This window comes from Melanerpes formicivorus, unplaced genomic scaffold, assembly GCF_026170545.1.
Source record: "Melanerpes formicivorus ecotype bairdi unplaced genomic scaffold, bMelFor1.0.p_v2 SCAF_20, whole genome shotgun sequence".
Taxonomy (NCBI): Eukaryota; Metazoa; Chordata; class Aves; order Piciformes; family Picidae; genus Melanerpes; species Melanerpes formicivorus.
In genome coordinates, this window is record NW_027142372.1 from 9,614,016 (window position 1) to 9,629,461 (window position 15,446).

The window sequence follows — 15,446 nt, forward strand, 5'->3', positions numbered from 1 at the left end:
GCAGGGAGGTTGGACTAGGTGATCCCCACAGGTCTTTTCCAACCTCCACCATACTGGGATTCTGTGGGGGAGCTGTGGATGAGTGACTATATGAGTTGAAATTCTAATGGTGGTGCTACCGGGGGCTTCGCAGCAAGCGAGCCTCAGGGGAAGTGGAGCATCTGTGTGGTGGTATGTGAACTGGGTGTTTGTGGGTAACCTGAGCTCACCTGTAAGGAGTTTTGTTACCCAGATACTTTTTGACCTAACTTGCTGTTGTCAGTGATGATTAACAGATGATGCTCTCCACGAGTGTGGTTATGTAAAACATTAATGCCCTGCCTCCTTTCAGATCAGCTTTATAACGTGTGCGGGGCCCGAAGTCGAACTTCAAAGCAGGTAGTTTGCTTTATGGTTGGACCTCTGAGGAGTTTTATGTGTAGGGTGGAGTTGAACTTGTGGAGAATATTGCAGTTTTCCCACTGTCATAAAAAGTTATGATCCTCATCATTCAAGTATTGTTCTGTAGGTGGAGGCAGGAGACAGATGCAGGGGTCAGTGGGAGCGTGTACAGAGCGAGTTCAGATGTGCCAGCGGAGTGAATGCCGTCCTCTGTGCTCCCAGCTCGCTGAAACGGGTTCAAAAAGTGCCTTGTGCTCTTTCTGGGTCTTCCTAAGAAACCTGCACCTGTGGTACTCACGGAACAGGGAGACCATTTCCATGGGAAAGGAACTTGGCAGGGGAGCTGCGGAACGCGGCTGAGAGGGGGGCTGTTTTCCAATGCAGGATTTTCAACCCTTCTTAAAACGTGGCACTTCAGAGGGGAAGAGAGACTGTAAGTCACTTTATAACCTACTTTCTTTCTTTGGGCTTTTCTTTGGGGTTGCAGCCAACTGAGTTAAAATAAATAAGTGGCTGCCTCTTGAAGGAGCCTTGTTCCAATTAGCTTCACTCATGCTGCAGGAGATATTTAGGAACTGAGAAATATTCCCTAAAAAAAAAGACTGTTTAAGCAAAATGATCTCGGTGGGAGAGTGGGATAACCTTTTAAAGCCTTAATTGTGGGCTTTTCTAAGAGCATCTGATAGCGAGTTCTTGTTGACCTGGGCTGCTTCTAAACCCTGGTGACGTGTAAGGCAGCTGCAGCCTCAGCACTGCAGACCGAGGCATAAAACAGTTTTCAAGGAGCGAGTTAGAGCTGATGAAAATAAGTCACTATTCCAGCTTCAGTCAGATCTCTATAAATATTCTGAGTGACTTCGCCTCTGGTTTAAAACCTTCTCTCCTGGGATGAGGAGGTATAAATGTGCTCTTTGTTTGCAGCCAGGAAAATTAAAGGATCACAACACTCAGAAACCTCCACGTTAGATCTTCTGGAAAGCTGTTTTCCTTCAGGAATGTGTGTACTGTACCTGAAGGGGCAGACACCTTCGTTAAGGTGGTTTGTTTTCTACCCTGTTAGCCCGAATTTTGTTCTGAAGACATTCAGACTTAAAGGGGAAAAAAAAACAGGCTGTGATTCTTATCTGTGGATGATCCATTAGCTGCTTCAGCCTGCCTTTATTTATTTTGGTAAACACATGTGTGAATGTAAACATCTTATCCAGAATGGCCTTGCAAATGTTCCTGCATTAACATATATTGTCATGGAGAATAATTTTCATTTAACTGTAATTTGCTTTATATTTTCCTGCCTGGTTGCCATAGTAACACAGTCCGATGTGGCTGTGCCTGCTCCAGGAGCTGGGTTATGCGTTGCCTTTATAATGGACCTCTGTTAATCAGGCTGCAGCTCTCGCTGAAGGAACCAGCGTCGTTTGTAGGAGGCACCTTCTTTGGCTAAACTAAGATGCCTGCAGTACCTCAGCTTAATGTTTGGAGTTACTGGGAGTGCTTTTCTGTTCTGCAGAAGTTTTGTCCTTAGAACTGTGTATTAGGGTTGTGGTGCATGTACTTGAGTTTAATGTCAGTTAGACTTCATTTTCTGTTTTCACTTAATTTGCTGTAACAGCCTAACTAGTAACACTCCTTCCTGTGGTTCAGTTTCAGGCCTTTAACGTTTGAAACACAGCAATGAAATACTTGTTGTCCTTATCTGCATTGAAAGTTGGCTTTCTTCTCATGATGGTGTATTTGTGGCTTTATGGTGGTGGTGGAAGCTGGGCAAACCACCTTCAGTGGTGCCCGGTGATAGGGCTAGGGTCAACGGGCACAAACTGGAACCCAGAAGGTTCTGTCTGAACAGGAAGAGAAACTTCTTTGCTGTGAGGGTGCTGGAACCTTGGAGCAGGCTGCCCAGAGAGGTTGTGGAGTCTCCCTCTCTGGAGAGATTCCATACCTACCTGGACATTGTGACCCTACTTCAGCAGGGGGTTTGGACTGGATGATCCACAGAGGTCTTTTCCACCCCTCACGATGCTGGGATTCAGGGATTTTCTCCTACCCCAAGCCTGGCATGTAACAGCGCTGAACTTTGTCCCACGGTGATACCAAAGCATTCATCGTGCTTCTAAGGAAAAATTGTTTCCTTTTGGCTAAGAGCAGGTAGAAATGAAGGTGGATCTGAGTCCCATTTCTTGCCTGTCTGTGGATTTTGGGTCTGTTTTTGCCCACTGTGTCCCTGTCAGTCTCATGCCGTGGCTGCTGTTCCTCTGAACTGTGCCCAGTTGCTCGTTGGTTTACTTCACTTGGGAACCCCCAGGCTCAGAAAATGCAGATGTGAGTGTTGTGTATGTCCACTGCAGCTGGTGGTGGGAAGCTGATTTTAGAGCTAAAGACAGTGGGGCCATCCCAATGCAGGGGGATCTAGGGCTTTAGCTACTACCCCATAGTGTGGTGGTGAGCTTTGACCTTCTCTGAAGGGGCTGTGGTGGATCCCACTAATGTATAGAACCATGTGCTTTGTGTCTTCAAAGATGAAGTACAGCATGATCTCCAGGAGTATCTCTGCTTAGAGGCAGTGACAAAACAGAAGGATGCAGTCCTCTGCCTTTGTCCATGTCTTGGTGACACCTTGGGAGAACTTGACTTCTGGCTACTGAGACAGGAATCATGGTGGCACCAGTTCAAACTGACCTTGTCAATGAGCAAATGATGCATTTTTGCTCAACAGGATGAGCTGAAGGAGAGAAAACGAACCACTCGGGATTCTCTGATCGGTCTACTTCCCTGACAGAAACCTTAAATTGTACCCCAGGGACCTGAATTTCACCTCCCTCCCAAATCAGCCTCCTCCAAATGAATTTTGAGTCGTTCAGTTTGAGCTCTCTCAGAAAATGTGTGTGTTGGCCCTTTGGTTCCTCTGCTCTCTGTGGTTGGAGGCCAATTGTGGCTTACGTAAGTCCAGATTACTCCAGCACGTGGATGCTTTCAGATGCATATGGTCTCACAGTTATTTCTTGGGGCTCTGCAGAAAGAATTGAGTAACATTTTGTTCTGTAATGCAGTATTAAGAAACCCAGCGTGGTTTTTTTCCTGTGATGGCATATAAACAAGTAGTGATAACACCCTATTTAAAGCCTTTGGAGGAGGAAGGGCTGAATCAAGCTTGAGTTTTTTTCTTTCTTTCTTTCTTTTTTTTTTTTCCTCCCAACTGTACCTACACACCACATTTCAGAGCAGTTTTGCTTGCCTGCCATGAAAGCTGTTAGCTATTCCAAGTGAACCAGTTTTTGAAGTGCAGTGTGTGGCGTGGGTATGGAGTAGCTTCGTTCACAGATGTTACTCGCTTCTGCTCCCCTTCTGCCCCCATGAGACCACATCTGGAGTATTGTGTCCAGCTCTGGGCTCCCCAGTTCAAGAGGAACAGGGATATGCTAGGGAGTGTCCAATGGAGGCTATGAGGATGATGAAGTGGCTGGAACATTTGTCTGATGAGGAAAGGCTGAGAGACCTGGGGCTGGTTAGCCTGGAAAAGAGAAGATGGAGAGGAGATCTTACTAATGTTTATATATATGTACACACACGTGACTGTTTTAGGCTGTGCCTGTAAGAAAGGGACAGTTACTGGAACGTTATATATATATATATATATGAAAGGTGGGTGTCCAGAAGGTACTTGTCCCTTTTTAGTGGTGTCCTGTGATAGGACAATCATAGAATCAATAAGGTTGGAAAAGACCTCAGAGATCATCAAGTCCAACCTATCGCCCAGCACCTCATGACTAACTAAACCATGGTTGTAGACAGGTGGGGGTTGGTCTCTTCTCCCAGGCAACCAGCAACAGAACAAGAGGACACAGCCTCAAGCTGTCCCAGGGGAGGTTTAGGCTCGAGGTGAGGAGAAAGTTCTTCACAGAGAGAGTTGTTAGCCATTGGAATGTGCTGCTCAGAGAGGTGGAGTCACCGTCCCTGGAGGTGTTCAAGAGGGGATTGGACACGGCAAGGGACAGTGAATACAAACTAGAACACAGGAAGTTCCACCTCAACATGAGGAAAAACTTGTTTATTGTTAAGGGTGCTAGAGCACTGGAAACGGGCTGCTCAGAGAGGTTGTGGAGTCTCCTTCCCTAGAGACTTTCAAAACCTGTGTGGATGTGTTCCTGTGTGACCTGCTCCAGGTGATCCTGCTTTGGCAGAGGGGCTGCACTGGATCTTCAGAGGTCCCTTCCAACCCCTACCATTCTGTGATTTCTGCTAATTTCCCTGTGTGATGTTAATGCTCTTTTCCTGTTGGCAGAGGTGTTTGAGTCAAAGGCCAATAGAATTTCAATAGAAGTCTAAAAAATGGCTTGGGCAGAGTCTGGACTTTCAGATCTTACGAAGACTTGTTGCATTTTTCCTCTTTTCCCTACTTGTTGTCACACAAATGCTGAGAATTGACCATCAGTTGGTATTCTTCAATGGCAAACCTGTGGGATACTCCAATGTCTCTCTTCAAAGGGGATGGGTAATGTGCTCTGACAATCTAAGCTATCAGATGGGACAGTCAGACTTGGTGGCAATTCATAAACTTATAAATTAGAGAAAAATGTGTTCATTATTTCATCTGAATTTTATTCCATTCTTGCTCAACTTCATGTACCTGAAAAAGCAGGTGTTCCCCCCCAAAAGGTGTAGGATTGGAAGCATTTTATTTGAGAGTTAAGTATTAAAATCTGTAATAGTGTAAGGAAATAAAAAGCAGGTTTTGGAGCTAGTGTTGAGTTGATATTTCCAGCATCACAGGAGCTGGGGAAATGAGGGTAGAGGTCTGTGGTAGTTGGTTAGCCTGTGGTTCAAGATGAAGGGGTGTTGTTGTATGGACAGAGCATAGCTGGGCAGTGCTCAACTCATTTTAAACAACCAATCAGCCCCAAACCCACCTTACCCTCTAGCCTGTGTGTGAGTCTGGCTATGGTGAGTAACTTACATTTTCTGACTATTTCTCAGCTCTCTCAGCACACCTTTGAGGTGTTTTCTTCCAGGGGTGTGGCTCTGAAGGGCTGCTTGATGAATTGCAATGTGAGCACCTTGTAGGTATAAACTAACACGTGGTGACTAAGTTACCTTTGTGGACTCATTGCATAGCCTCCTTTTCCTGATAACTGGGTTAAACATTTCTTCCATAGCAGGAGAGCAGAGCGGCTTTGGTGGCAGGGAGAGTATTTGAGAGTACTTCAAGGTATTTATTTGCACTTGGGTTTGGTCTGACAGCTAACAGTTACCTTATCAGAAGTCATGAGAAAGTGTTAATTGGGAGATAAAACATTATAAACCCAAATTGTCTTTCTGCTTCTTCCCTTCTTGGATGTTTGGGTTGACTCTGAGGCACTTTTCACCCTGTGTGGTGCTGTGAAGACTGTGTTTGATTTAGCTCCATTAATTATGTGGGAGATGTGTATCTCAGAATCCCAGCACGGTGGGGGTTGGGATGGGCTTCTGGAGATCTTATGGTCCAACCCCCCTGCTAAAGCAGTGTCTCCCACAGCAGGGTGCCCAGAATCACAATGTCCAGGCAGGCTGGAATGTCTCCGGAGAAGGAGACTCCACAAACTCTCTGGGTAGCCTGCTCCAGGGCCCCAGCACCCTCAAAGTCAAGCTCCTTCTACCACAGCCTGGGCATGGTGCTACTAGGGGAGAAAATATTGCAAACTGGCCTGAGATACGGGGTGGTGGAGAGCTCAGAGGAGCTGCCTTGTGTGCAGTCGTGGGAAGAGGAATGTCTTCAGGGAGTGGGTGAATTGTTTCCTTCTGCTCGGAACAGCCTCTTAATGAACTGCCCTCTCCAGGGTGTAGAGAGATTAACCTCCCACGGCTCTCTGCAACCTGGGAGACTTCCACCATACTGCTGCCTTCACATGGTTGTGGCTAAAAATACGTTTGTGCTGCTGCTGGGCGGACTGGAGGCACGGTGATCTTTTTGTCTTCGAGAAGGAGACTTTGTGTTGCTGGCTGAACTACCGCCTGAATCGCGGGGGGTTTTTTTTTTTGCTCTGCAGTGTGACTGCTTTTTCTCCTTCCAACAGGGGGGAAAAAAAAAATGTGGTGCAAATAATTGTTCTGGTTGGAATTCCCTCTTTGACAACAATAGCAGAAATGGGGTGGGGTTGTTGGAAAATGTTTAATGATGAAAAGTTTTGGAGGAAGGAGCTCGCCCAAGCTGCCCAGGCTTCGCCACGTGATTCCTCTTCGCTGTTTAGTCTTCTGCAGAAGTGGTGGCGTTCTCCCAACCAGCTCTTTGAATAGTTCTGACCACTTCTGCCTCTTCTGAGAACAACTGCTGAAGAATGCTTTGTCTGTGTTGGGTCTCACTTGCTCTGCTGCATTCCCTCATTCAGCTGCCTTCGTTTGGTTGTAATTTAGCACTTCCCTCTTATCCGATGAGGCAGAATGAAAGCCTCCCTGGCTAACACCTAGGAGCAGTACTTGGAGTTATTGCTACCTCTGCATGTAATGATTCATCCTGGAGGCAGACAGCTCACTGCCCTCAATACCTCCCTGTAGTTCCAGACACATTCAGATGTGGTGCTTCAGCCTTCCTGGCTTGTGGAATCTCGGCCCCGATGCTTCTGTTTACTGGGAGGCTTTGTTTCTTGGTAACCCTGGAGATGTTTCACGGCAGCGGTAGCACCGGGGCTAGTTTAGACACAGCACGGATGGCTGTAGGTGAGTTTACTGCCTGCTGTTGAGCAGCTCAGTAGCTGATGCTCTCGCAGCGAGTTGAAACTTGAGTTCTTGCTGTTGTGCCAGTGGGGGAAGCTGCAGTGGGGTGGTTGAGGTCTGGGATGTAAAATGACTCGCAGCAAACATTGCGCAAGTATGTGGAGCTCTGCTCTCGGGGCTGAGCCTTTGCTGTGTGCTCCTGAGAGACACAGGTTTTTCTCTCTCGACTTCTTTGAGATTCAGAGTACATTCTCCTCCTTTCATGTTGGCCTCACCTTGACTTGCTTGATGCCAAAGCTCACCTGCTGCATCTGCTGGACTTTTATCTCCTACCTCTGCCTGTGTGTTCCCGAGACCTGCCGCTGCTGTGGCTCAGCCGTGGGGCTCAGTCACAAGCTACTCAGACAACCTAAACCATTTGTAAGGAAACTCTTTAAAATATAGATGGCATTAGAGGGCCTCAGGCTTAAAATTAGAAACTGTTTGTGATGCACAGTTGTAGTTGTTTACCTTGAACCATAATTATCTTATTTCCTGAGCTAAAAACGTCCCGTCAGCTTGCTGAAGCAAGATTTGATGACAAAGGAATTGTTTTTAGCCACCAGCAGAGCAAAGAACACTTGAAGTATGTGTCTAAATATGATTTTATAACCCAAAGTATAGCACACTCAGGGTTTTAAATTGGCTCTGGAAGTTGTGTGGGCTTATGGGTAGGACATTTGGCCAGGGATCAAGGGACTGGGTTTAATCCTAACCCTGTCCTTTTGTCCTTTGTGCTGTTTGTTTGGAGGGGGGGGATGTGTGAAGGAAAGGATCTGCCCTTCTACAAGGTGTTTGTGGATTCTCTCGGGGTGTGGTGTCGTGGCAGGGCTGGAGTGGGGTCACTGCTGCTGGGGGGTGAGGCTCCCTGCCAAGCACTGCCCCTTCCCAGGACACACGAGCCAGTGCTGCCCATCCTAAGATGGAGACCAGCAGGGAGAGGAAGGTGAGTGGGTTTTCTGCAGAGCTGGCAGCATTAGTTACTTCAGGGACAAGCTCCAGAAGGGGCCTGAGGGAGGAGCAGGGGATCTAGCAGCTGAGCGGGAGCACATCTCCCAGCTCAGCTGTCACTGGGAACTTCACCCACAGTCCTCAAGCCCCTCTTGAGGGTCTGGGGTAGCACAAACAGACACAAACACTGGACATCCCTATTCTGCTATTTAGTAGTGCTCTCTGTAGAGTCTCTGTGGCTGCCGTGGCTGCCTCCTGCCGTCATAGCAAGGTGAGGCTGTGGGAGCCAGCTGCTTCCTCACCATTACCTGGCACTGCTGGGATGTTCCTTCTTCAGGAGAATGGAAAATGGGAGGGGAGCAGCTGCTTTAATGCTGGCAACTGCTACTTAAACCTGTTCAGGGCTTAGAATGGAGAGAAAAATAATCAGTGGAAGCTGTAGGTGCTTTCAATTTAGGTGGTATTTTAAAAGAGTCTTTTTATTCTGACCTTAACTTGCCAGGCCCTAGACAATAGGGAGAGATGCTGCTGTCTGTAAATCAGGGAGGTGCTGCCTTCACAGCTTCTCCTTGCTGTGTAATTTGAGGTGATTGTAAGTCACTTATCATACCTCTGGGAGCTGAACATTTGAGCACATCTTAACAGCTGCATTTTTCACATCACTTTCTGGGGACCTCCTGGGTCATCCAGACAGGTCTGCTGCTCTGGTAGGTGACAGGGTCATCTCATCCTTGCAGTGGCTGTGTGGATGTGGGTGTGAGCCTTTGAGTGAGACCTGCATATTCCTGAGACACCAGTGTGTGAGTTGTTGAAGTGCCTGGCTGTGGTGCTTGTGTGACTGCATGGAATTGCCTTGGCTGAGCAGGTTGTGTTCGGGTGATCGTGGATCTTGGATAAGCTTGCTCTGGGCTTTTTTGTCTTCTCTTTGAGAGAGACTCTGTCTGTTCTTGAAGGCTGCACAGTGACTTCCTTGACTCCTCCTTGGCTAATTAGTGTTTTAAAATGGGATGCTCGCATCCTTTTCACAAATCAGCTTTCAAAAAGGAAATAGATTGGTTATTAATAGCACCTGCTATCCAATTTGCCACTGAATCGCAGGGCAGCAAGTATCTGAGGTGTAAAGGTGACAAATGGCTGGCTCTCACTCTTTTCTTCTTTCCAAGAGTGGTCTGTGTTTTCTCACTGTGGTAAAATTGAGCACTGAGTAAGGAATTTCAGACTCAGATTTTGAAACAGTGGTGCTCCCCCTGGCCTAGCAGCATTGTTAACCCTCCTTCCTTCCTTCAGAAAAAGAACCTACAAAGGGAATTTGAATGGAATGGGTGAGTGAAGGGCTCTTAGTAAAGTTACCCAGGTGATGCTCAGGCTGATGATGGGAAGTGTGTCTTTGTCCCACCTCAGATTTGTAGTTAGGAGGAATGCAAGGGAGAAGGTACCTGAAATGTGTCAGCAGCTGTGATCTAACTTTAAATTAGTGGTTTAATCCCAGAGAACATACTTCTGGTCTTCACTGGGATTAAGCTTCACTTGGAGCTTAATTAGGACAAGTTAAAGCTTTGAGACTTTTTAGCTTGGCTTCTGTTCAGCAGGGTAGGGGTCTTCAGCTCTCAAAGATGGGCAGTAATATTATCTACCTTAAAATTCACCGTTGAGGGTCCCTTTTGATGGCATGTCAGCATATTCCTATCTCCTGTGAAGACAGACTGAGAGAGCTGGGGCTGTTCAGTCTGGAGAAAAGAAGGCTCTGAGGAGACCTTATTGTGGCCTTCCGGTATCTTAAGGGGGCCTACCAGAAAGCTGGGGAGGGACTTTTGAGGGTGTCAGGTAGTGGGGGGGAATGGAGCAAAAATAGAAATGGGTAGATTCAGATTAGATGCTAGGAAGAAATTCCTCACCATGAGGGTGGTGAGACACTGGAACAGGTTGCCCAGGGAGGTGGTGGAAGCCCCATCCTTGAAGGTTTTTAAGGTCAGGCTGGATGTGGCTCTGAGCAACCTGCTGTGGAGTGAGGTGTCCCTGCCCATGGCAGGGGGGCTGGAACTGGCTGATCCTTGAGGTCCCTTCCAACCCTGACAATTCTATGATTCTTTACCATGCAGCCTTCAGATCTCAAGTGGCAGAAGCTCCCTGTGGCCATGGGGCAGGGGTTAGTCTGGTTTTTCAGTGCAGGTGGTAAGTTTCCAGGATGGCTTTGACAAACATTAGCTGGCAATCTGTCAGCTCAGTTTGTTGGCCAGCTGTGGCAAATCTGGCTGGTTTTTGTTAAACTGCAATTCTAAGGCCTAGAATAAGTGTTCTGGTGCTCGATGAATTCAGTTTGCTTTTCCCAGAAACCCTTCTCCTTGTCAACATCAGTGAATATTCCTGCTGGTGACTCCAGTGCTGCTCACTTTCCTTTATTACTTCTGGCTGGTGTGACAGAAGAGTGTCTCTTGTCTTGCCTCCTGCCTCCGACTTGAATTTACTGTGTGGTGGTTTCTGTGCTGACCTGGAAGTCTTTTCCTGGGTAATGCTTTGCTAAAATGTTTGGTTTCCATCGAAATGATGGCCTTCCACAAGCATGCTGCTGTGCTTAAGCTTTTAAAAGTGCCATCTTTACTCCCTCTGCATTATCTGACTAATTGGACTGGAAATTTACTACTTTTCCAATGAGGCTCAGCAAATGTTTAGGATATGGAGGCTCCAATTTCTTCTCGTTTTCATCTGAACTAAAAATACTCACGACACAGCTCTGCTTTGAAAATCCACACCATTGTGCATCCTGTGCCTCTTCCAAATGGCTTCAGAATTAACAGCTTTCTGTGCACTAAAATAAACAGCTTGAGGGTTCTGTACATTTTGTTGTTGAATTTTATGGCTCGCTAGCTAAGCAGCTCAGGTTATGTGAAAGCAGAGAGGACTCTCGTTCTGTGCTGATGGTTTTCTCGGAAGCACATCCTCACGTGCTTGACGTGTGTGTCTGTGTCTGTGTGTGTGTTCACTTTTGATGTGCTTTTGCTGTATTTTTGCTGTAATAACAACATGGGTTGGGTTTTTTTTTTTTCCCAAAGCAAGACAGTGGCTCTTTGCTCTGCATGTGCAGATCATTAACAAAGAAGTGAGACTAATTAATGCATCTTTTTGGAAGAGATTCAGCCGGGCTGGAAGGACCCAGCAGTCTTGGGTAATGACATTTTGTATTGGAGCTCTAGAAAAGAGAAGTTGAAAGGGTCTTGGAAGGTCACTTAGAAACATTGAGGCTTACAAACAGGGCTGCCTGTAGCTCTATGGGCTGCTGGATGGGCAGCAGGGAACTGGTTTTAGGTGCCCAACCATTTTCTTACTCATCCATGACAGAGAAGGCTGCTTGATGTAATCACAAAATCATGTAGGTTGGAATCACAGAATCACCAAGGTTGGAAGAGACCTCAAAGATCATCAAGTCCAACCTGTCACCACAGACCTCGTGACTAAACCACGGCACCAAGTGCCACGTCCAGTCCCCTCTTGAACACCTCCAGGGATGGGGACTCCACCACCTCCCCGGGCAGCACATTCCATTGAGCCTAAACACAGAATCCCAGAATCTCAGCATGATGGGGGTTGGAAGTGACCTCTGGAGATCATTCAGTCCAACCACCCTACTGAAGTGGGGTCACCCACAGCAGGTTGCCCAGGATCACAATGTCCACATAGGTTTGGAATGTCTCCAGAAGAGACTCCACAACCTCTCTGGGCAGCCTGCTCCAGGTCTCCAGAACCCTGCCTGTTTAGATGGGAGCTCCTGAGTTCTGGTTTGTGCCTGCTGCCCCTTGTCCTATCACTGGGCACCACTAGAAAGAGTCTGTCCCCATCCTTTTACCCCCCACCCATTAGGTCTTGCTGAGCACTGAGAAGATCCCCTCCCAGGCTGCCCTTCTCCAGGCTAACCAGCCCCAGGTCTCTCAGCCTTTCCTCCTCACAGAGATGTTCCAGTCCCCTCAGCATCTCCATAGCCTCTGTTGGACTTTCTCCAGCCATCCCTTGTCTCTCTTGAACTGGGGAGCCCAGAACTAGACCCAGTACAATAAAAGACCTTTTACATCAAGTCCAACTGTTAACCAAAGGCAAATGTTGCTTGTATAGCTCAGACCATTTTTTAATCCACTTGCTGACAATGTGGATGCTGATCCATAATCTTTTAAGATATTTAACACTGATTTTTAAACCTAGGGAGGTGTTGTTCTTTAACATCTGCAGACTAAACCATAGCCTGGAAAACACCGTGTCCTCTCGCCTGGCAACCCCGGTCTTGTCTCAGCTTGCTGCTACAGAAGGGCAAGCTGCAGCCTTGAGCTGCAGCCCAAGGTTGGGTAAGGAAATTGCAGGAGCTGTGTTTTGACTTAATACTTTCCACTCATCAGCGAAGCCACAGAAGGGTGGTAAGGGTGAAGGAGAGATGAGGGAACATGCTTCTGTGTTTCCAGGGCTCTTAATCGTGCGCGCAGCAATGAAAACTCCGCTCCGGTGGAAACTGTTGGGGCTTGCTTCGCTCTTCTGCCACATCACGCCAAGGAAGAACGAGCTGCTTGAGTGATTCCAGCTTTCAGGTTGTGCTGGGAGCAGGGACTCTGCTGACAGCCCCAGTTTTTTATCAGGCCAAATACCTTTTAGGCCGCTTTCACACATCTTTGCAGGAGAAATGATGTGCGCTTGTAGAGGTTAGTAATTGTGAGCTGTTCTTGAGGGCACTCTTGGCATGAAGAAGCCAGATAACCAATACTAAATTTAGAAGGCTCTGTTACTTCAGTTTATTGCTCAGCTGCCTGCATTAGGGTTAAGCTCAGTGAAACGGGAGGCTTCTGCTGGGAATTAGTTCCTTAGTTTAATGCAGTTCAAAATTAAAGTAGTTAAAGGCTTCTATACCATCTTTGGAGTTACTGAAATGAGGTACAGGGATTTTGTTTGAACTTCTCCAGTCTCACACCTGTAAAAGGAGACGACATGTCCTGTACACAAGTAACATTCCCATTCTCCTTACACTTGTGGTGTGGAGTATTTGTGAAGTAGACAGCAGTGGTGTGCAGTAAGTAGCTCCTTGGGGGCAGCCAGGAAGGAGTACTGCTGGTGGAAGCTGGGTCTGAGTGTTTGATCAGTGCGTGAATACTGGAACTAGCATTGTGTAAGGAGTTGAGAAGAGCACAGATCTTGAGGAATGCCTGAAACGCATCAAAACTCAGTCACCTGGCATCACAGAGCCTGAGTTCTTCTCATTCAGTGGAGCTTTCTAAGCAGCTTAGTCATTCCTGGTTTGGACTAGCCAGACCCCAGTTTCTTGTGGACTGTGTTGTCTGTGTCAGACTTTGAATTGAAACACTTAAAGAACAATTTGGTTGCAGAGGAATCACATCATTCTCTTCCTTCATGCTTGCTTTGGTGTGATAAATTGAAGCTTAGGTTCTGCAGCCCCCACAGAGCTCTCTTGGGCTGTGTTTTTCAGGACAGTATCAAGTTAGTTTTGTGTTTTTTATCAAGTAGCAAAGATGACAGGAGCTTTCAAAAATGTAGAGCTCAGCATATGTATTATCTGCAGGGCAGAACAGAGGAACTTTGAGACCAGGAATATATTAGCTACTTAGTTTCTGAAAGCTATAAAATTGAATTTTACCTGATGCTACAACTTTGTTGCTATCAAAGATACTGAAAAGTGGGTTGTTATTTTTTCTCCCCTTTATTTTTCTGTTTTCCCTATTTTTTTACTCCTTTTTCTCCCCCATCTTTTTTCTCCTTCCCCCCCACCCTTTGTTTTTCTCCTTTCCACCCTCCTTTTTTCTCCCCTTTTACCCCTTCCCCATTTCTTCTTTTTCTTCCCTCTCTTTTATTACTTCCCCTTTTTTCCTCCTTTTTTTTTCCCCTTTGGTAAGCACTAATTTGCTAAGTGGAATTCTCTCTGCACACTGGTTTATCTCTTGGGTAGCCTAGTTGGCTATAGCGGTGCTGCAGCAGGATTTGCTGCTTTGTGAATCCCGGTGAAAGGCACTTTCTGTAGCTCACACCACTCCTGGAAATTTCTTCCTGAAGTGTAGGAGCAGCTGCACATGTGAGCACTTGTGACTGGTCCTGCTGAACACCAGGGTTTGCTCAGCATGTGTGTGTTTGGAGGTGGTTGGGCTGTGAGCTGCTGATAGGATGCAAGGCATTTCAGTTGCAGGCGTGTTATTTATCGTCAATTTCTGCCGTATTTCTTGGCAACAACTCTTCCTCCTCCCATTCAGATCTCTGGTGCAACACCTCACCTTTTTCCTTCCCTTTCTAAACGGTCCTGAGCTACACAGAGTCTGGATGTGCTCTGCCAGGCTCCTGAGGGAAATGGCCACAAATCTGCTGGTCGTTAGGGGCCGTGTGTACCCTTGAGGGGCCAGAGGGCTGTGAGGGCAGGACTGTTCTCAGCTCTCAAAGGGCAAAACCTACAGAAGGGAGCTGAGGCAGGAGTTTCTGCACTCTTTCTTGGACTTCTTCCCCCAAATCCAGAGCTTGTCATTTAGATTCTTACCCAAGCTGGGTGCTGTGATGAGGCAGGGATGGATTCACTGTTGTCTGCAGACAGTACTTACAGATATTCCTGGAAGACATGTGGGTCATAGTAATTCTGTGTGCTTTCTTGTGCTGCCTATTTATGATCTCTTCCTCTCCACCTCCATTATCTCTAGATTCTGGAATTGCAATGTGAGTTTACCATTTCTGTAAATAAAAAGATCAGTGAAAGATCAGTGTTTGTTTGCAGGGTGCTGTGTGAAGCTGGGCTGCACTTGAAAACATTTCTGGATTTCCTCTCCCCCCAACTTTGTTTTCCTACCTCCTTGAGTCCTGTCTGAGGCGGTGGAGCTTATCTGAAAGCATAAGCCCATCAGTGTCTTGTGTATTCCCCAGTGTATGTTTTCACTGAAACCCTCTGAGAGATGCTTCATTGAAATTCTGTCTCTTCCTGAAATTATGTAGAGAGCAGCAGATGAGTGCAGTGGGAAAAAGGCTCTCTTGCTCACTAGAGGTCTTTTGCATTCAGACTTGGTCTAAACCAGAACCTAAATCTCATCCTCGTATTCTGTTACGCTTCTTAGTCCAGGATTACCATAAAAATCTGAATTGATGCAAGTGTCTCTAAATCAAAGGGCAACTTTTTGCTTCAAAGAAGCACTAATAAGAAGAAATGTACTTGCTGGTGGGGAGGTCGGCCTCTTGATTGCTTGGAATGAGGCTTCAGCAATAGCTTCTTTCCTGCTTCCCATGAAACGGAGATTTAAGTAGAACCTTTTTTGCCTTCAGTTGATCAAATTTAGAAATATCTAAGTGTGTAAAATAATGGAATCTTGGACATAAAGTGGCTCTGCATCTGTACAGAACTGGTCTGGTTTTAGTCTTTGATGGCTGACATCAGC

At 46.7% G+C, this 15,446-nt stretch overlaps 1 protein-coding gene across 7 annotated transcripts in view; it reads left to right on the top strand.

Annotated features, from left to right (window-relative positions):
• Positions 1–15,446, top strand: part of ANKRD11 (ankyrin repeat domain containing 11) — a 172,214-nt gene that overhangs the window by 11,010 nt on the left and 145,758 nt on the right. Inside the window, exon 1 of one of the 7 annotated variants that reach the window (XM_068150740.1) lies at positions 796–814. The exons of 5 other annotated variants lie outside the window; for them this stretch is intronic. The gene's annotated coding sequence lies outside the window, so the exon portion shown is untranslated. Of the gene's footprint in view, positions 1–795; positions 815–12,713; positions 12,732–15,446 lie in introns of those variants that run through there. One more of the 7 variants, XM_068150742.1, reaches the window with a different exon arrangement.